The following is a 21,863-nucleotide window of genomic DNA, read 5'->3' on the forward strand; positions in this document are numbered from 1 at the left end:
AGGAGGATAGCTATAAGGGCAGGCACAGACAACATTCCTTGTTCCCCACATCCATGTTTACATTGAATTGTACGCCCCCATTTAACAAGTAGAACGAGAGCGGAATATCAATTTTATTATACATTCATGATACACTGAGATAGATTTTGGAGAATAACTATGCAGCAAATTAAGTAAATACAGGCACCATCACCTACACAGGAAAAGCCTGCGTCATCACCACGAGTGCTGAATATAGCTACAATCACGAATGTATATCTATACTCACAAAAAAGAAGTGCATTACTCTGGTAGCTTATTGTGTATTTTTATTGGTATTTTTATTGGCATTTTTATTTGATATTACCGGTCTTATGTATGGAGCATTCCATATTTTATATTTCTTATATGACCTTACGCTATATACTATGTATTATAAGATACATTTGCTTAATATCATTGTGGACAAATTGCCACATAAGAATTAGCTATATCCACATTTCCTGAACATAAAAGCTCTATCTATCTGTGTCGGACCACATAAAAATGGCCGACGACACTAAGGAGCCATACAAAGACGCCCAGAATTCCAGGCGTCTCCTAGGAGACCAGACGCTGGAGGGGCAAGCACCATCTGTGAAGCGCCGCCACGCATAGAAGCGAGGTGACGCTCTATCCGCCACGCCCCCCACACCAGACCTGCGTCCTTCATCACTCAGCGTCACCGCGCTTAGTAGCGAGTTGACACTGTAAATCACGCCCTCTGCCACCACGTCATGATGACCAGACGCCTCCTACCCCACATACACACAACATGGGGGAGGTACGGAGCCAGCGTCCACCACGCCCCCTGCCGCGTGACACATGCGGAAATACGTAGTTTCCTCATTTTTTAAAAAAACCATCCAACGGCGGTGGCGGCGCTTATGAGGCGCCCGAGACTGAACACTTTTGAAACTAGGTAAGAAGCTCCATATAGGAGCAGATGTACGTCCTCTTCCTCTACTGTCCCCACTTATAGACCGGTCGTCCCCTATGAGTAGAACTGGTATACAGGTCGGGGCACGAGAATTATACATATATACTATTTACCATATACCTCCCTGCAGTAGTATGGAGCCCTCCAAACTCCGTCCATGCCAGACACTAGCCCACAGAGATGGTGCAAATGATAATAAGGCCACATAGGTAATATGGGGCCCATATATGCTACTTATTACACGCTAGAAACCAACATATAAAATAGAATACAGATGCATATACTGTACCCCATATATTTTTACTAATATGATCCATTATGACATTGCTTTATTTCTTATGCAATAGAAGAACATCTGAGTATTGATCCCCAACCTACTACTATTAGTACTTTACTACTGTCCTATTATGTATAATACAATAATACAAGAATTCTTAGACGTATTTTTAGATATGTATTTTAGATATGTTTTTTAGTTATATTTGTCTATCATGTATCACAAGTGTTTCTATGTCTCAGTGCCCTGCTATCTCTTTTTCATTTTAAAGGCACGAAACACGACCTGATGAAGCGGTTGTATACCGCGAAACGCGTTGTCATTTTAAAGTGCTACAATAAATTCTTATTTTACCCTACCATACGAGAGTGACTACTTACTAAGATAGGATCTTTCCATATTTCTGAAACAATAATTAGAAAAACTGGCAGTTCCAAAATTGGAGTATATGAATCTAATTCTCATTTAGACCTATAGAATTGGTATATGTATAAACAGATTTACTAAGTCTAAAGTCAGATCTGAAGTACCTCCAAGGGCGCCTCCTACCCTCCCGTGTTGACTACCTCCCCTGGGACCAGGGGCCACCACCTTGGCAGGTGGTACTTTCTTAAAGGAGCTGCGACCAACAACATCTCGTCACAAGGCCGAGTAGGGACGGTACTTCCCCACACGCGTGATACAGTGGTTGCCTTATATGCAACCTAGCCTTGTGAGTATATACGATCTTTTACTTACTAAAGAAAAATCTACTCGTGTGATACTACACCAGATTGGGCTCCCGGTGTCTTCCCGCCCCTTTCTATTTTTCTCCAGCACACAATTAGACACTAACACTGCTACTTCCCATAGAGTGTGTCCTTATGGCTGCAGCTCAAGCGCTTTGAGTCTGCCAGGAGAAAAGCACAATATACATGTTATTTGTCTTGTCAATAAAAATGTAAAATATTTGAAAAAGAAAATATACCATCAGTTCCCTTATTTTTTTGTGTGTACATTTTTGTTGAAATACTAAGGTCATAACCCTTTCCTATGATTGTCTGTGGTCCTGCAGATCTTGCATAGAATGCATCATTTGACTGTATGTTTCCTTCACAATGCGTATTCTACAAAACAAATATTGGTGCTAGCATTGGAGGCAAACTAAGACTGAAAGGTGGTAGAGCAACAATGGAAGGAGCTTGTTTATACATCAGCTAAAGCCGATCCATTCCACTTGATGCTAGTGTTAAAGCAGACCTAGAAAATAGGCTAAAAAGCAGCACAGTGTTATTTTATGAGGGTGCTGCATTTAAAGCAGGCTGATTTGGTTTAGACACTTTGGTTGTAGCATAAACACAACACCCGGTAATCGAAACATCTTTCCAAATACATGTTTGTATGCCTAAAATCCATGTAGGAGCACACATGCATTCACATATTGTTTGCACGATAATAAAAGACATGGCTAAAAAAAGATTCTGGGGTGACAGGCAGTGGGCAGACAGGGTTGTTAGTTTATGTAGGCTATAGGCAGAGTCGACTGGAAAATTTTGATCACTTTAATTTACTATATCCAGCATGCCTGCTGTAGTCGTCCAGCGCTTTTATCAAGTCCTGTGAGGTGGTATTGATTTTTTTATTTTCTATGTAGGATAAGAAGACAGAGAGTTAGGAGCAAGAGTGAATGAAAAACCTTCCTCAGATTACTGCTATTCTCAAGCTTATTGCATCCTGTCGTTTGTAGTTTCAGATGATGTCCAGTGTGTCAGAGATGCTTGAAGCAATAAACAAGGTGAATAACAATAGAAAGGCAATGGGGGAGATGAAAAAAAATCCACAAAGAAAGTGCAAATGCAAGAAAGAAAGAAAAAAAAAAGTGGAATTTGAAAAGGACACTGGGTATAGGCATTTAGATGTGCAATGCTGGAGCCTGCTGGAAATGTCCATAGCAGGATTCAGCTTGCTGCTGCCTACTGTGAAGCTTTGGAGCATTTCCATCAGACTCATCCATGGCTGAACAAGATACAACAACAATTAAAACATCAGTGTAATACATGGCTTTCTATTCCCATTCAGTGGCTTAGCATTAGGGGATGCAGAGGTCTCGACCACACTGGGGCCCTTAAACCAGACGGGCCCTCCCTTAACCGCAGTATTAGCTCTTTATTGGTCCTGTGCTGGTAATAATCACTTCTCTAGATGCTTTGAATAGAAGGGATCATTAACAAACTGTTCCCCATCCCCTCTGACACTGTGGCTGTCCTTGGCAGGTTTTGGTGCATAACAATTGTTATGCAAAGAGTGCATGGGGGGCCCAATGCAAAACTTGCACTGGGGCCCATAGCTCCTTAGCTACGCCACTATTCTCAGTTCATTACATAAAATCCACACCCTTCTGTGACCACACGTGGGATGAGTGAAACAGCAATTTTAATGGCTAATGCAATCAGTCATCACACAAATAGAAGCAACTGATAGATTTTAAAGCATTGCCTATATGCGATGAAAACAGATTTGAGGCCCTGATTTTCTAAAGGCCCATACAGGCTGGCAATGTAGGTCACCAAGATCATCTTGGGTACCTTTTCCAAGGAAACCTGCCAAGTGGCCATTTCCATTTGCATTGCAGGAGCCAACAGTTTGCCCCTTCTTGCTTCCATCCCCTTTTCCCCTACAGACCTGAATACAACACTACTCAGCTGGGAGCCAAATGGTGTGTCGCATCTTTATGGCAATCAATTCAAAACTGCCACCTAAAAACATCTCAGGTAGCAGTAGTTCAAAGTTTGTTTGGGCCTTATGTTTTCTCTGTGCCAAATGTCATAAGCAATCTTGCAAAATTGATCCGCTTGTAGTAAGACCTGATTCATAAATGTTTGCTTGTGCGCACCCCCCCCCTCCACACACCATTATGTACATCAACCTTCCATTTCCATGTGCAACCTCTCTTGTTCAGTAGTTCTTGTGTAGCCATCTATGCTATGGGCCAAAATCTGCTCTTCCAACATGCTAAGCTATGACTGACACATTTGCTCAAAGCCCTACACAGGATATTGCCATTAATCCAATGACATGAATGATATTCAGGTAATGGCTTAACTGTTTATATTAGAATATCAGTAATTTTACCAATATTCTACACTAATTTCCCCTAGCCTAACTCTTACAGTAACCCCTCTCACATTAACCCTCACGTACTTGCACCTAACACTAACTCCCTTACCAACACCTAACACCAACCCTCCCATAGACTCCAAGCACAAACCCCCCACCTACGCCTAACAATATCTGGACTCGCTTCCACAATCTACCAGTGTACCACCCCTAATTGGCGCTCAGCTACATAGTATTCCAGATCAAATACTGACCGCTACTGCCACTAACTGGTAACAAGAGCTCGGCTATGCTATAGTCAAACCCCTGTGCACCACCACTGCAAAATTACGCCGCTACTGCAGCTAACTAGTAGCCAGAGTACGGTTCTGGCCCACTGTGCTCAAATTACCTAGTCAACATAAAAATGATAAAATTATTGTTACACAAGTGGCGAAAAATTTTTACAATTATCACAGCACCAATATTACACACATAACGCCATGAACGATAACTGTATTGGAGTGAATAAACCATTCTTTTAACTGATGCTATTATTAAATGTTTCATTCCAACAGAACTATCTTCAGGATTGAACTCAGACCTGGGTGACAAAAATGGTGCACGCACCTTGAGATTGTAAATGTGATAGCAAACCCTGCACAAAAACATGTACAGTGCTATGGAAGTGCTTTGTAAACAGTAATAATTGAGCAGGCTTCCCTTTTCTTCCCGTGTCATAGTTTCTGCTTGCTATGTATGCACGTTGGTCATTTGAACCCTGTACAGTTACAGCACTGCATAATAGTGGTATTTTATACATTGAAGATAATAATGAACCTGATACTATAAAAAAACAAAACATTTTGCCTGCTTCCACTCCAAACATATTTTCAATTCAAGAGAGGGAAAAAGAAATGCTCCATCCATGTGAATGGGTATTTGAAGTGAAACTGTCTTTATAGCCTCAGCTACTATGAGTGTATATGGCTTGTTTGCCTGTTTGTTATCTCTTCACACTCCATTCAGTTAATCATGTATGCTCAGCTGTGCCCCTGATTAGAACCCACTGGCCCATCTATATGCCCCAGGGGGTCAGTTTATGGCTTTACAATATATGGACATCACATATATATGGTCAGCTACAGTTCCTGCAAGGGTTGCTAAAAAGAGGGTGGATTTGCTATTGTGTGGTTTCTGTTGCATAGTGTCACCTGCAGGAAAAATTATTTTTGTTCTGGACTCAAAAATGATAAAATCCCCAGCTTGCTGAGGATGTGTGCATATGACTGCAGCTGTGCAACTGCTGATTCACTTCTCTTTCAGCAACCCTCACTGTGGTCAGATATAATCAAGGGGAAGATTACACACTTTTACAAACTAATAATATTTTTGCAGAGGCTGCGGGGCATTGCTGAGCTGTATGAGCAGTACTGTTCAGCGCACGATTGCATGGCAGTCAATGGCACCACAACAATCGTTATAGATTGTTGCAGTAGCGGTGCCTGCCTGGAAGTGTGCATGCGATTGAAAGGACAGATGCAAGTCTGACGTCACTTGCGTACACGTTCGGGGGGGGGGGGGGGACATGCTGATTTCCCTGTCACCACTATCTGCTGCAGTGACCAATTTGTATGCAACAGTGCTATTTGATATGCTGCGGTATGCTCTACTGCCACCAGCAAATCGCACTGCAACATGTGTGCAACTAGCCTTAAGGCTGGTTTCACAGTGGGACGTTACAGGCGCACGTTAGAGCAGCCTGTAACGCAGCCCACAGCACAGTAATGAAAAATCAATGGGGCTGTTCACAGTGCCCACGTTGCGTTACATTGTAACGCTGCGTCACAAGACAACGTACTGCATGCAGTACTTTAGACACGGCTGAGCTGCGTTAGACTGCTTGCACATGCTCAGTAATGTTGTGGAGGAGCGGAGAGCGGCCAGGCACATGGCTAATTAATATGCACTGCACGTTGTGACGTGCAGTGTTTACTTCCTGGAGCGGCCGCTCTGTGCGTCGATTGGCCGGCGGGACCACGTGATGCCGCATGCGCACAAGAGTGCGCATCACGGCATTACTGACGCCAGAGTGAGCTGCACAACGCGGCTCACTCTGACGTCCAGATCCAGCACCACCAGGCGTTGCGTTAGGGGGACGTTATGCGACCTTAACGCCCCCTCTAACGCAACGTCCTGGTGTGAAATTAGCCTAAAGGACCACTATCACAAAAAAGTAGGCAGTTAAAAACTGACAGAACCGACAGGTTTTGGGCCAGTCCATCTCCTCACGGGGAGATTCTCAGCATTTCCTAATCCTGATCAGCAGTTGCAAAGTCAAAAATAGTGTGCAAGTGAGTAGGGAGGCCGGCTGGTATCTTACTATTTTAGCAGTTAAACTGCTGTTAAGGAAATGCTTGAGAAAACAAAGAAAAAAGGCCCCGTTTACACTTAATCAGTTGGTACGCGTTTTTTTTTTTTTCTTTTCCATAGCAGTGCATTGTGAAAAAGATTTCAGTTAAAACGCGTTAATGAAAGGTGCCATAGGAAAACATAGGACTTACTTTGAAAATCAGTTGACCTTTCAGTTATAACTGAGAGCAACTGATTAAGTGTAAACGGGGCCTAAGGGCCGGTTTCCACTACTAAATGAAGCAAATGCGGGCTGCGGCTACCTAGCCGCATTGCATCACTTCCGCCGCTGGCCGTATCACTTCCGCATCTCCCGACGCGAAAGTGTATTGAAGGAGATGGGACGCGGCTGCGGGCGGATGCGGCCGTACGAGAATCTGCAGCATGCTGCAGATTCTCGGATCGCTCCGCACTGCTCCGCACAACATGCACGCAGTGGAAACTCTTTCATTGCTGTGCACGTCTTTCAGGACACCTGCGGTGCGATGCGACTATGTAGCCTCATCGCACCGCTCCTAGTGGAAATGGGCCCTAAGAATTCCCCATGAGGAGATGGACTGGCCCAAAACCTGTCGGTTCTGTCTGATTTTAACTGCCTACTTTTTTCACGTTAGTGGTCCTTTAATATTACACTATTATAGAGTATTATTTTTTTCCTTTGTACCAAATCTGCTTTCTCAACTTCAATTAATGTATCACTCATTTAAAAAAAAAATATAAAAAAAATATACAAAATATCACAAAACTCTAAATAGAGGATACTTAGGATCCTGGTTAGCCCATGTGAAAATATGATTTAACATTCTATGCAAGTTGCAGCTTTTTTATACTAGCATTGCCTTGTAGATATACATGCTGCAGTCAACACAGGCTCATGCTTTAAAAAGAGCAGATATGTCATGCTGTCCTATGCATAATCTGTCCTGTTGTGATTAAACTAGAATCTGCTGTTATATTTAGACCAAAGGGGGAAGCTAAATATTGCATTAATTGCCTTTTGCTTATATGGCCCCTAACTAAATATATTTACAATTATGTCTTACTGTTCTGAACCATGACTTGCTGAATCTAGAAATCTTCAGGGTTTGTGCTCAGGAAAAAATGGACATTGGAAAATGACACAGGCTGCTTTCTATCACCTATAAATATTCAATGGGGTCTGACATAAACATTTATACCATTGAATAATACATTCAGGTAAATGGCTCATTTTCTTGATATGGGGCACATTTTGGAGATTTGCAAGCTAATTATTCCCGTGTGTGAGCAGGCTGATTATTGATGTCTTCCACTGTCAGACATTGTCAATATTCACAATAATAGTGCATCTGCACCTGATCAATAACTGAAGAATAGATGCATCAGCTGACTGAGTGCTATACGTATGTGTAAAATAGATCTCAGGGAGGAAAAGTGCCATGTCTGTCTATGAACCTTTCTAGTCAGATATATATGTGTGTGTGTATACTGTATATAAATATTTGTCCTTTATATAGAGGATATAGGTATATTAACATATCTTTGCACTTTATATAAAGACAAAACCAGATTATATCATTGTCTATTTGTCTATGCATTCATCCAGCCATCCTTCCATCCATCCATTCACCCAAACCCATCCATCCATCCATCTATTGAGACATCCATCCAGACATCCACTATATTATTTGACATAATAATAAATTTATTGATTTTCTATTAAGTTATAACATTCTGTTTTTTGTTTATTATTATTACTCCACAAACACCAACAGATCAGCTATTTGACCACTGCAAGTACTGTGAAGGTTAAATGGATCCTCCTCTCCTTAACCACTTGAGGACCGCGGTGTTAAACTCCCCTAGTGACCAGGCCATTTTTTGTTAATTGGGCCACTGCAACTTTAAGGCCAAGAGCTGCACAACACAGCACAAAAGTGACCCCCCCCCCCCTTTTCTCCCCACCAACAGAGCTTCCTGTTGGTGGGGTCTGATCCCCCCCACAGTGTTTATTTTTTACAAATATTTATTTTATTTATATTTAAATACATTTTTTTTAAAAAAACTAAACACTCCCTCCTCCTGCTGGCCAATCACTGTGATCAGCTTCAGCCTATGACAGCGGATCACCACCGACACACTGGAGGGGACAGCCGTGTCACACGGCTGTCCCCAGTACAGAGCTGCTGCAGATCGCAGAGCTGTACAAAGTAATTAGACGGCCTCTGTTTTCCTTTAACCATGCATACACCTTTAATTCAAACAACAACACAACACTTTCATAGTGCAGATGTACACTCCACAGTACACCATGTGGTTTGGTGCTATATACACTAAGCAAGTGTAGGGAGTGTAATCCGTCAACAGGGTACTGGGGAACCCTCCCCCCCCCATTTTCCCCTGCTCACCGGATCAACTCTTTAACCTTGTAGTAGTACGGATTGTAGTAGTTTGCTTCACCTCATAATCTAAGTGAAGTACTACAAGCCGCGTCCAGGACCAATCCAATGGGAGACTGTGATATACAATGATATGCTGTTTTACAAGAAAATTTTATGTACCTGCATCTGCTTTTAGAGTTGCAAGCTATTAAACTAGTTATACACATAGTTGTCCCCTTTTTGTTTGAGGTCCTGCTTGGATTATACTAAAGGTAGCTACAACGCTGATGCACCTTGGCTCCATATCAGTCCATAGCCCTCTAACTTCAGGTGTACGTTAAGCAGGGGAGTAGCAATAGGGAGTGCAGAGGTAGCTACCGCATCGGGGTCCTTGGGCCAGAGGGGCCCCGAAGGGCCCTCCCTCAATTACAGTATTAGCTCTCTATTGGTCCTGTGCTCATAATAATCACTTCTATAGCTACTTTGAATAGTGGTAATTATTAACAAACTGTTCCCCATTCCCTTCTTGCACCTCAGACACTGTAGCTGCCATTGGCAGGTTTTGGTGCGCCATATAAATTGCTATGTATAGAGTGCTTGGGGGGCCCCATTGTAAAACTTGCATCGGGGCCCACAACTCATTAGCTACACCACTGACGTTAAGCCTCTTGCTCACGCTAGAATCTAGACACTGACTGGACAACCCAGCCAAGAACCATCTAGTGACTAGATGGTTCTTGGCTGGGTTGTCCAGTCAGCGATACTCCCCGATGTGTCACCTAGTAGTGCTGGATTATCTTTGCCAAATGCAGGCGATGGGCATTTTTTTCTTTTCTTACAGCTCCCGCTCCATCGTGGGTTGCGTGCCATCCCTCCTCCCTACTCCGTAGCAACAGTACACTTCGCTAACCTATAGACTAGTGCAGCTTTTGGCCCTGAATTGTTGCCCAAGAGATCAGGTCCTATGGGCGACAAGACTCCTCCGTGTGTATGGACCTATAGTCGTTTTCACACCCCATTATCTGGAAAGCACCATTTGCCACTGAATATCATGCTATGCTATTAAACTCTTTTTGCTTCCTATTTATACCTAGCAAATAATAATCTATAAAGTCATCAAACATAACCTTTGGATAGTTGATCAGCTAATATTCCTAATTAGCGGTTTAATCATTTCTACTCAGCATTCTGGACCAGCGCAGCATTTTTGTGTCTGGCTGTTTCAGTCATCTCCCATAAATAATAGAATAGACTAAATAGATTTTCTTGAAAATGGTTTATAAGGAATTTTTTTTTATTTATTTAGCTACTTATGCAGCTGGCACCTGTGCTGCTGCTGCCGAATCGATACAGCAGGCTGAAATAAAATATATGAAGATGCGATCAAACAGAATTGAATTTCATACAAAAGTTAGCAAATCTATATTGAATTATCACCGCAAAACTTCATTGTCATTGATCTATCATGTATTATTATTGTTTGGACAGAATTGTCATGGACAGGCATTTAACAGCTCGAAAAAGCCTTTGGGGTATATAAAGGAGATTACATTGATGTTTGCGGGTTATGGGAGTGTAAAGGCCCATCAAGGCTGTGCCTGTTATACACACATATTTTCCCACGTATTGTAATATGCATTAATGTACATTTATTGTTCATTAGCTTACCTTTTCTTCATGTATAGTCATTTTTACTTCAGTCATAATCATCAGTAAATCTAATTTCCCTCTCTGCCTGTTTTTTATTGGGCCTTTAATTTGTAAGAATCATATAAAAGGCCAGTTATTGTCTGCTTTCGGATATATTTTCAGAAATGACTATGAAAACGTTGTATTTCAGCGCAGAGTCTTTAGCTCTTCAGTGAAAAGGAGAAACTTTAATAATCGTTTAAATGGGAATCTGATTAAAATGAATCTGATTAAAAAGAAAGCTTTAAACTAAATTGCATTGCTTATTATTTTAGTAGCTGCTTAATTTATTGGACTTCAGCAAAGAGAATTGTGTTTTCTTGCAGTTTGTACTGTAAACACTGGCTTTCTGTAATTCTATTTATAGCACATGCTGGACAATGGGGTCAGGATGGCCGTTATGTGTAGAAAGGATGTAAGAGGAATACTCATTGGCAGAAGGAACGCAAATGGACAGTGATACTGTTGACTCTTTTGTACTTTACGGCTAGCGGTTTTGTATGTGTAAAAGTGAAATTTATCCCAAATAATGCGTATTCAGTTTGAGAACACCAGATCCACAAGTGTGTGAAAATTTTCAGGTTATCTATGAGGGACGTCCAGAAAGTAAGTGCGGTTTGCTTTTATCTGCCCACGATATACTTTGTGTCTAACTTTAACATCTGTCAGGTCAATCTCACTCCTTGCACGGCTTGTCAGTTGTCATCATGACTTCAGAATCCTGCTAACTGTTTGTTCTGTAGCATTAACATCCACTCACATATGCCTAACCTTCCCATATATTTGCCTAACACTAGCCCCCCCTTCAGTTGCGTAACTAAGGAGCCTGGGGCGCCGGTGCGTGTTTACATAGGGCCCCAAGCACTCAATTGATATGGAGCCCCAAAACATATTAAAAACAGCAGCAGTGTTAGATAGCTGTTTTTAGAGCAGTTTGTTATGGGAAACAGTTTGTTAAGGGATACCACTATGCAATGCACATAAATAGATGTTCATTTCCAGCAAAGCACCAATAAAAATCTAATAAGATGGATGAAGGAGGGACCTTAGTGGTCCCTCTGGTCCAGGGGCCTGGTGTAGTCCCAACCTCTGCAACCCCTATTTCTATGCCACTGCCCCCCTTGCCTACAACAATAACCCAGCACCTTAATCCCACCCCCTTCCTGGTGCTTGGCTATATTATAGCTCTGATCATTCACTTGTGTCTAATCATACCCCTTCCCCAGGTGTATGTGTAGCTCTGTCTCATGACAGCTTGGCACCATTAGTTCTGGCACCACAGCTGTCAGTGTACTACAGTACGGTGTGTTGTCAGCAAGAGTGATAACCTTTGCCTCAACATAAATATACTTCCACAGTCCCAGAACTATTAAATAGTTAGAAATTTGCTCTCTAAAAAATTATCTGTGTATAGAAACAAACATTTAATCTTACACAGTTAAAACCACTATCCTGGAGCATTTCTATATGTTAGCATACTCCACCTGCACTCACACTACCATTCACAAACTCAATGTCAGATCCACTATTATTATTATTTAGTATTTATATAGCGCCGACATATTACGCAGCGCTGTACAGTGTATATATATATATATATCTTGTCACTAACTGTCCCTCAAAGGAGCTCACAATCTAATCCCTACCATTGCCATATGTCTATATTATGTAGTGTAAGTACTGTAGTCTAGGGCCAATTTTTAGGGGGAGCTAATTAACTTATCCGTATGTTTTTGGAATGTGGGAGGAAACCGGAGTGCCCGGAGGAAACCCACGCAGACACGGAGAGAACATACAAACTCTTTGCAGATAGTGCCCTGGCTGGGATTCGAACCAGGGACCCAGCGCTGCAAGGCGAGAGAGCTAACCACTACGCCACCGTGCTCCCCACCACTATGATGACTTGACTGGGGGTAAAGTGCAGGTAAGTACATGGCAGGGCTGCGGAGTTGGTACAAAAATGATCCAACTCTGAGTCCTCCGTTTATGAAACCTCTGACTCCAGGTACCCAAAATTGCACTGACTCCTCGACTCTGACTGCTTAGTCTAATTATTACCAGGGCTGTGGAGTTGGTACAAACATCATGTGACTCCATCTCCTCAGTTTATGAAACCACCGACTCTGACTCCAGGTACCCAAAATTGCTCTGACTCCTCGCCCCTGGTACACGCAAAGTCCAGCCTAACGCCTGATTGCAAGTCCATAATTAGTATCTCAGACAAAGGTAGAGGAAACACGATGAGGAGTCACACTAAGCTATACAATGTCAGTTCAATCAACTCAACATTGGTATCAAGATAACAGCATGGATCCGGCATACAATACCATCTCATGTATTGAGTCTCTTGGTTTCATCTACACAGGCACTTCTTGGTGGACTGCATCACACGCAGACATCTGGCCTTGTGTGAGTGCTCACAGGATGGCGTGGGTGTAGGCCCTGCGCACCAATGCATTGAACCAGTCCACTGCACAGGCTTCCTCAGGATATAACCTTAGCATGCCAATCCCTGTCCTAATCTCTTTAACCACTTCATGTCCCTACGACGTGAATATAAATCTCTGCACTCTACTCCCTACAAAATCTTAGATAATACTGTTTATGTATCTCTGACCTGATAACACTGCAGAGTTGTAAAGTAATGACTGCAAACACCTCCCCTCCTCCCAGGGAATTCAATAGCAGAGTTAATTAGTAAACAAGTGTAAAATACACATTCCAGGAGCAGACAGTAGCAGGTTGTATACATTACTTAATTGTTACATCTAATAAATTATCAAAACAATTGAACTGCTCAAATAAACAGTAGGGATAGACAAATTGTGTGGGTTTAATGTTCAATAGAACTGTTTACATTAAAGCTATAATGTATGAAAGTGGATACATTGTGTATTTTTCACTTTTTTTTTCCTTATTTTCCTTTTAAAATGCATAGAAAATAAGGTAATTACTAAAAACAAATGCCAGCCACAAAAAGCCTAATTTGTCCTGAAAAAAAAACAATACATAGATCATTTAGTTGTGATAATTATTGATAAAGTTGTTGCTAAAGTAATCAGAGCTTAGCTGAACTGTGAAAATGACCAGGGTAGGGAATTGGTTAACATGAAAAATTACACAGTCTAAATCCCTGCCTTAGACCGCAGCAAGATGTTAACATATTCTAGGGTTTGGCCTTCCCATTGGTACTTTTCTGCACGTTTTAATATGTAGGGTTAAAATACAAAAAGCAGACTGTGGACAGTTTTTTTCTGCAACACAAACACGAAAATGCAACTGCAAACAAGCGCAAAAAAAATCTGGAAAGCCCCATAGGCATAGAAAGGCATATTGTATTGTATTGTATTGTTGTATAGGCATACATTGTATGTGCAGCACTCTGCTTGCGATGCAAGCAGCAAACCTGCCCTTATGTGCATCCAACCTTACAAACGTTATTTCATATTTATTAAGATTTGGGAATTTGAGATAAAAAAAAGAGGGTTCGTAATTTACAGCTGAGTCTGTTGCCTTTTCAGAATATTGTTTTGTAAAAACCTGTTCAAAATGTGCACTGAACAAAAAGAGAAAAAAACACAGGGAGGGAAATAAAAAAAAAAGCTTTAATCACTTGAGTATTAAACCACAGCTTTATCCAACAGTGACATTAATATTGGCAACCAGACTTACAAAAGAGTCCCTTTATGGGCACAGAGCAGCTCTCTCATGCCAGCGCTACTTCTGTAAAGAATACTGTTCTGATATCAATCAACGGAAGAAATTCAGAAAGCATAATAATACTCAAGGCCATTTTCTTGCTGTGCATAAATACAAACTGCTGCTTATCTGCTATAATAATATCTCATATGACATCACTTCCTTTAAAGTAGAAAATAATCAGTCTATGTATATCCCATGGAAATGTAACAACAAATTCTTTGTAACTGTTCCCAAAGATATCTTTTTTAGCTGCTGTAAAATAATCCAGACCTGAATACTAAAGGAAAATGGCATGTTTACTGTCAAAGGAAGTGATGTCAATCTCTGCCTATCCTGTGGAGAGACAGTTTGATGTGCACACATTAGATTCACAAAGCTGCCTGTTGCTGGATGTTTTATCTCAAAAAATGTTCTCATGACTACTAATAAAACTATTTGCACAACAGCCACAATGCATGATATGTACTGGGGTCCCATTTAAATACAGATGGGTAGCTAGAAAGCATACGTAGCTCTGGATAATTCTGCCCAGTGCTATACAGAACCTCTTAGAAAACTCAAATGTTCTTATGTGTATTATTCAGGGCTGGTATTTATATCTAACTTCATATATCTATTTTAAATGAATAAGCAGAGTTTTCAGATATCACCTTTTGAGTCAAATGTGGCTTCTTCAGATGGAAATCTTGCTTTATAAATTTGGTTGCATCTGTAGCAGCACATATGAAGGAATTTATAGCAGGCCTCATGGGGGCTTTATAAATAATGCGGTTGTTTGGCTATTGATCATTATGCTATTCAAATGGAGGTACCTCCAATAGGAAAAGAACACAGAGGATGCAACCTTAGTGTAGTAATTAAATGCAGCACAATACAGCAGAGGGTGTGAGGATGAGTTATATTCATTTTATGTGGCTAGTGGCATCCGTGACATCAGACATGGGGGTAATTGCCTGTCCCACTCAGATCTTTGTTTAAGGCAATGCTCCAGTCTGTAGTGGGTGCTTCAGCACTAGTAAGACTGGTTCTTAAACATTTACATATAGGTGGTCTGAAGCCATCTAGGGTAAAGGTTGGCGGAGGAGGGGGCGTGTCTTGAAATTGAAATCTATAAAAAGGAGCGTGAGTAGGTGCCTTTACCTCCTAGGAAGTAGTCAGTCCAAAATAAGTAGTCAATCAAAAATTAGTAGATAAAACATTGACACCTGTCAATGCCAAGGAGGTGAGTATCTACATTTTTATGTTTTTAATTATTTTAAACCTTCAGTGTCATTACTAATATTTTACTATCAGATTTGCAATCGCACTTCTGCAATTTTAGTGCTATTTCTTGTCAATCAGCTATCCCTAAATACACTTTACCTTCACTCTACCTAACATCTAACCCCAACCATCCCTGGAGCTGCTAAAGGGCATCTTTGCTGTCATTGCGTCCTATAGTTGGTTACAAAAGTAAATCACAAAAGGCTCTAAAGACCACTTTTATGAGGGACTTTTTTTAATATATATATATATATATATATATATATATATATATATATATATATATATATATATATATATATATATATATATTGCATGTGTCAGCTGCATTTAGTGCTACCAGAACTGACATGGAGAGAGTTTCATGTTGGGTATGGCTACCAAAGCTCCAAAGATTAGTGCTTTTATTGGGGTCGATGTTGGTGGAGCAGAGCTTCTTGGCGCATGTCGCATAGCGCCTGAACTGGGCGCCACTATAGCCACAATGCTATACTGTGTGGCCCGCCCTGCATAGCTGTAACTCTGGATTCCAGTGATTGGATTGCTAGATCTCAAATTACTTTTCCCTCTGAGTTGCTATGACTTGGAGGGGGAATAGTAATTAACATCGCCTGGAATTTCCCCTGGCAGCAGGGTGATCAATCAATGGGCTCACCAATGCGCCAAAGTGGCCAGGCAGCAACCTGACATGTATGCAGATTTTGTCTGTCCTGATTGATTTCATAATAGTATCATGTAGCATCATGACAACAGAAATTCTAATAAAATCTGATTATTTTTTTTAGCTAAATTTCCCTGAAGCAGACATAATCCATTTAGCACCTCCTTGAAGTGAACCTCCAGATTAAAAATCTACTCAGCAGTACTGAAAAGGCTTGGTGTTTCTTTAACAGTTTCACAGCATCAGAACTTTGTTTTTCTTACCCAAGCCTCATTTTTAGCTGCACAGAAGCTAAGCTCCGCCCCATAAAAAGAAATCTGCCCGGGCATTTTCCCCCTGATGCTGTGCAAAGTATAATGGGATTTCTGATGTTGTTGTTCTGAATCTGCTGTTTTGGCGCAAATGTATTTTTTTTATTTTATTTTGAATTTGAGATTTGAAGCCTGGTGGGTGCGCGCAGCTGGGAGGGGTGAACAGGACACAGTACAGTTGAAACTGTGTCTTATGCTCCCTGTCACCTCCTTTCAACCAAAAAGATGGCTTCCCCCATGAAATCACAAACATTTGCCTGTTCTTTTAAAACAGGGTGGGTAAGAGATAATATTATCTATTTTAATAAACATAACTAAATTAACAAAAGGAATGTAACTTTAATGACAGTATGTTTGTTTAGGCTGAAGTTCCCCTTTAAACAAGAGGACTGTTTTCTAAGGACTAACTTACAATGCAATCCACCATTTTTTGCAGAAAGAAGGATAGTAACAGGGGACAAAAAAATATACAGTATTAGACGCTATAAACATCAAAATATTGAGACATGTACTATAATTTACAGGATAATCTAAAATAAATAAGTAAAAAATCATAATAATAAAAGCAATGTAAATGCACACAAACAGAATAAAGGATTCCTGCTCTCTGTGAAAAGTTGGAGATCACCATGGCACTTCTGCTTTTGCATAGTATACAGATGTAAATGTATTCTGGCAGGGATTTCATATACATATTGTTGAATATTTACACCATCCTGTCCTGTATAAATAACTGGAGATGGGAAACTTTTCGATTCAGGATATTATTGGTGCCTTATAAGCGTACATGCTTTCTACGTCCACTCTGCTGCTAAGAATTTAACAGATAAATATAAATGGCCGATTATTGTTAAAGAAGAACTTCAGCCTAAATAAACATACTGTCATTAAGTAACATTAGTCATGTTAATTAAAATAGATAGGTAATATAATCTCTTAGTAGTAGAAAAGGTAAAAACAAAGAGGAGCGCTCCGTAGTGCATTAAACTTATTTAATCTTAGACACGCAAGATATTAAAAACACTTACTAAAAGACAGTAAAATAGAGCATATCATGGGTTAAAAACCCAATTCGATGACCATGGGTGGCAACCTGTTCCTCCTCTGTGGCCTGCAGTGGATGGGTGTCCCAGGTGGTGGTGGACAACGGGCGCCTTCCCTCTGGTAATCGTGTGCAATGACTTCACGACGCGTTTCGGCGTATCCACTCCTTTGTCAGGTGACTTCAAGTTCTAAGATTAAATAACTTTAATGCACTACGGAGCGCTCCTCTTTGTTTTTTCCTTTTCTACTACTACAGTCATCCTTTCATCCAGGGCTGAGTAGCCGATAGTGGTTGCATTTTATACCCTTCTACGCCTTGTTTGATTAGCGCAAGATTGCAAGAGTGCAGTTTTATGTGCAGGAGAACATATCTGAAGCACACAATTGGGAACAGGTCATCGTATTATGTCTTAAGTATAAAGGTAAATTCAGAGCTAGAACTTCAATTTGTTGGGCTCCTAATTATATTATGATGGGGTCCCCTGGCAATATGCCAGGGCCACCCGCTATGGGATCTGTGGCTACAAATAGTGGGTGCGAAGTGGGGCTGCGGGGAGTTGTTGGGGAGGTGGCAGTTTATTAGTTGACTGGTCATTAGTTTCCTGGGAGGGGGGAGAGTTATTAGTTGCCCAGGGGGAAGGTTATTAGTTGCTTGGGGGGGGAGGTTGTGTGAGAGTAGGGAGAGGTTAGGTCATAGTGAAATATTGCTAAATATTGGCGATATTTCACTATGTCATTCAGGTTGTACAATATCAGTAAATTTACTGATATTCTACTCCCGCATTAAAATGCTTATTTACCGGGATTTTTTTCCGTTTGATGCCACACCTAAATAAGCGCATTATATTTCCAAATGTATGCATGTCTGAGTCCTTTTGATTTTGGTACCAGTGGTAGCCATGGGCTTTCCCAGGGTGTGGAGTCTAAGTGACCATGGATCTTCTCCAGAGCACCCAACAAGGAATGAAGTGCCACTGCCCCTAGTGAGCAGCGGACTACTTTGTTATCTAAAGGCCCCCAAGTCATGATCCCTGGGGTTGCCCCATTAGAGCGGCAAATCGGCGGCAAGCGGCGGCGATTGAAATATGCACGCAGCTAGCAAAGTGCTAGCTGCGTGCAATAAAAAAAAAATTGTGAAAATCGGCCCAGCGGGGCCTGAGAAATCCTCCTGTGCAGGTTACTTCGAGCTGAGCTCGGGATAACCGGCAAGGAGGTTAAATAACCCAGGCAATACTCCGCCATCTGCTGAGGTGCACACCTGGTGAGGAGGGAAAAAGGAAGAAGCCCATGTTGTTCTGGACTTTCTGGAGGGTGTTCAGGGACTGTGGTGGAGGTTGCTGTGGGATCAATGGAGCCGGTTGCTGGATTGGTGTGTGGGTGGGTGTAATACGGAGATATATTTCTGTATGCAACACAGCTTCCTTGCAGGTTTTGCATTTGTGTGTACTCCTCTGTTTCCCCAGTCCCCATACTATGTGCATCTTACACCTCCCCATCTGAGCTCCACCACTCAATATGTGTCTGAGGCTCACAGGATAAGCAGACACAAAAAATGGATAAGATAGTGGTAAAATTAGGATCAAATTGAACCTCTTGTATTTTTAGGTAGCACTATGGTTGCAATTCCTCTGAATTTACTCATACATTTCCAAAGACAGAGTCATACACTTACATGTTCTTATTACTTTCTGGGTATATTGGAAGCCTATGGGAGGCTCATACAAACCTGTCAGGTGTTCAGCTATACTAAATCTAAACCTTACCCCCAGGGGCGTAACTAGAAAGCCCTGGGCCCCCCTGCAAAACTTTGGATGGGGCCCCCTCCCACCAAATCCCCCCCCCACCTGGTTTCTGCACAGGTAAACAAGGTGAAGCACTGCATGCATTTTCTCTATCAATTACATTAGCTTCTGTGATTAAGAGTGTATGTTTTCTCACATACAGACACAAATGGTGTGCAGAAAATGCATACAGAAAACCGACAGACGAGTGTGCTCCCAGCCTCAGCTTATTACACTCACTCTATCCATCTCTGATGGAGCAGAACTGGCTCTGCAGCCTTCTCCAGCATCACTAAATTACACAGCACTTGGGGTGGGGTAGGACACTGTACACAAGAGCCTGCTGCACCCTGAATAGGGACTGTCTACAAATCTTTGTCTACAATTCGTTTTCAGTGGCTAAGCAGATGCAGTCATTAGAACAATTGTGTAGAGAGCAGAAAGCTTTTTCTCTCCTTGCCCTTAGTTGTCAATCTCTCAGGACCGGGCCCCCTGTGGCTTCTGGGCCCCCTGCAGCTGCATCCTTTGCAGGGTCTATTGTTACACCGCTGCTTACCCCCTCAATGCTTCTGTCTCTACTTGGTAGCTTATCTAGAGAGCATTCACTTTCTGTCACAGTAATATCAAACAATGCAAAGGCACTCGGCAAGAGAAAACTTTTGTAACTAGAGAGCTATCCATTGACTCACTGCATCTGCAGCAACATAAAACTGACAGGCTGATGTACGACCCGCTTCCTGCTCTGGCCATTAGAGAAGTCTTTTTAAATTGTTGTCATCATTGCTAAATGAAAGCGAGTGAATAGTCTGGAGACGGTTCTGAGAAGGCTTTAATATATGAGGTGACGAGATACACCTGTACCCAGGAACTAAAAGACTATTTTTTCCTGGTGAACAAAAGTAAATCAGTAAACCTGGACTAAACGTTTTTTTTTTTAATTTATAGCTAAGTGGCAGGTAGTGATGGCCCGAACATCAAATTTTCAGTTCTCAAACTTCGAATGCGAATTTCCGCACAACGAACAGGCAAATCTGGTGAACCGCCATAGACTTCAATGGGCAGGTGAGTTTTAAGACCTATAGGGACTGTTTCTGGCCACAAAGGTGATGGAAAAGTTGTTTCAAGGGGCCTAACACCTGGACTGTGGCATGCCGGAGGGGGATCCATGGCAAAAGATCCACCAAAAATTACATAGTTAATGCAGAGTCGTGTTTTAATCTCTAAAGGGCAGAAGTCACAGTACATTCCTAAATTTGTGGAATTAAGTGTAAAGGTTAGGCCCGGTTCACACTAATAGATGAAACGCCACATTAAACGCACCACAAACACCCGCAAAGAGCTTTAGTGATAACACCAGGTGAGCAAATCGTTGTTTTTGCTAATTGACTTCTCCAGGGCATAAATGTTAGTCCTCTCGGTGGCAACCTTAGTGTAGTGGTGTGTAGTAGTGGCTGCCGTGCTTTTGTCACATTCGTGGGAATGCTGGCATCATGGTTTTCCAGCCTCTATGGTCAGGCTGAGATAGTTCATTGACAGTTAAGTGACCCAAAAAACACTGATTCTGCACTGATGCCTTATACAGGGGCAGTAGTGGATGCTAGATGCCAGTAGTGGTGGTGAAGGATTATTGGGTTATGGTTGGTGCACTACTAGGTCCAGCAGACCTATCTCCAACAGCTTACTTGTGCACTGGACACAGAATAGCAATACAATAGCAAGAAAAACAATGTACCAGCCCTAAGAAGGACTTAGCTGTTCATGGCAATGTGGTAGCAGCAAGAATCTGCACCGAGGACACAAAGCACAGGCCTACCTAACGTTCTCCCTGTCAGCAGCACACTCTACCTGATCTGCCTAGCACAGAAGCCAAACACAGACTGCAAAATGGCTTCTGTGCTGGTGTTCTGATAAGTGAGGGGAGGGGGTCCAGGTGGGAGAGATAGCTGATTGACTGCTATGTGTCTGCTCGCTCTGGGGTGAGGGGTCAAAGTTTAGCTCCATTATACTGTATACGGGGCGGGTCAAACACACCATGTGTTCACTTGTGGGGGTGAACGCGAACACCCTCTCTTCGCCGCAAACTATTTACCGGGCGAACAGTTTGAGCCATCTCTAGTGGCAGGGGACTGGAACTATTACCTAGGTCATATGAGGACATGGACAGTTTTACTGAAATATTAAGGAATTGTCCTATTGCAATTAAGTATGTAAAGCAATACCTTAATTTGTAGTAAATCCAGGACAGCCTAGAACTATAGAATTATTCAAAAAATATTCATGTTGTGGGTGCATGCACACATGCATGGAACAACATCACAATGGTCTGGAAA

This window comes from Hyperolius riggenbachi, chromosome 5 (genome assembly GCF_040937935.1).
Source record: "Hyperolius riggenbachi isolate aHypRig1 chromosome 5, aHypRig1.pri, whole genome shotgun sequence".
NCBI lineage: Eukaryota > Metazoa > Chordata > Amphibia > Anura > Hyperoliidae > Hyperolius > Hyperolius riggenbachi.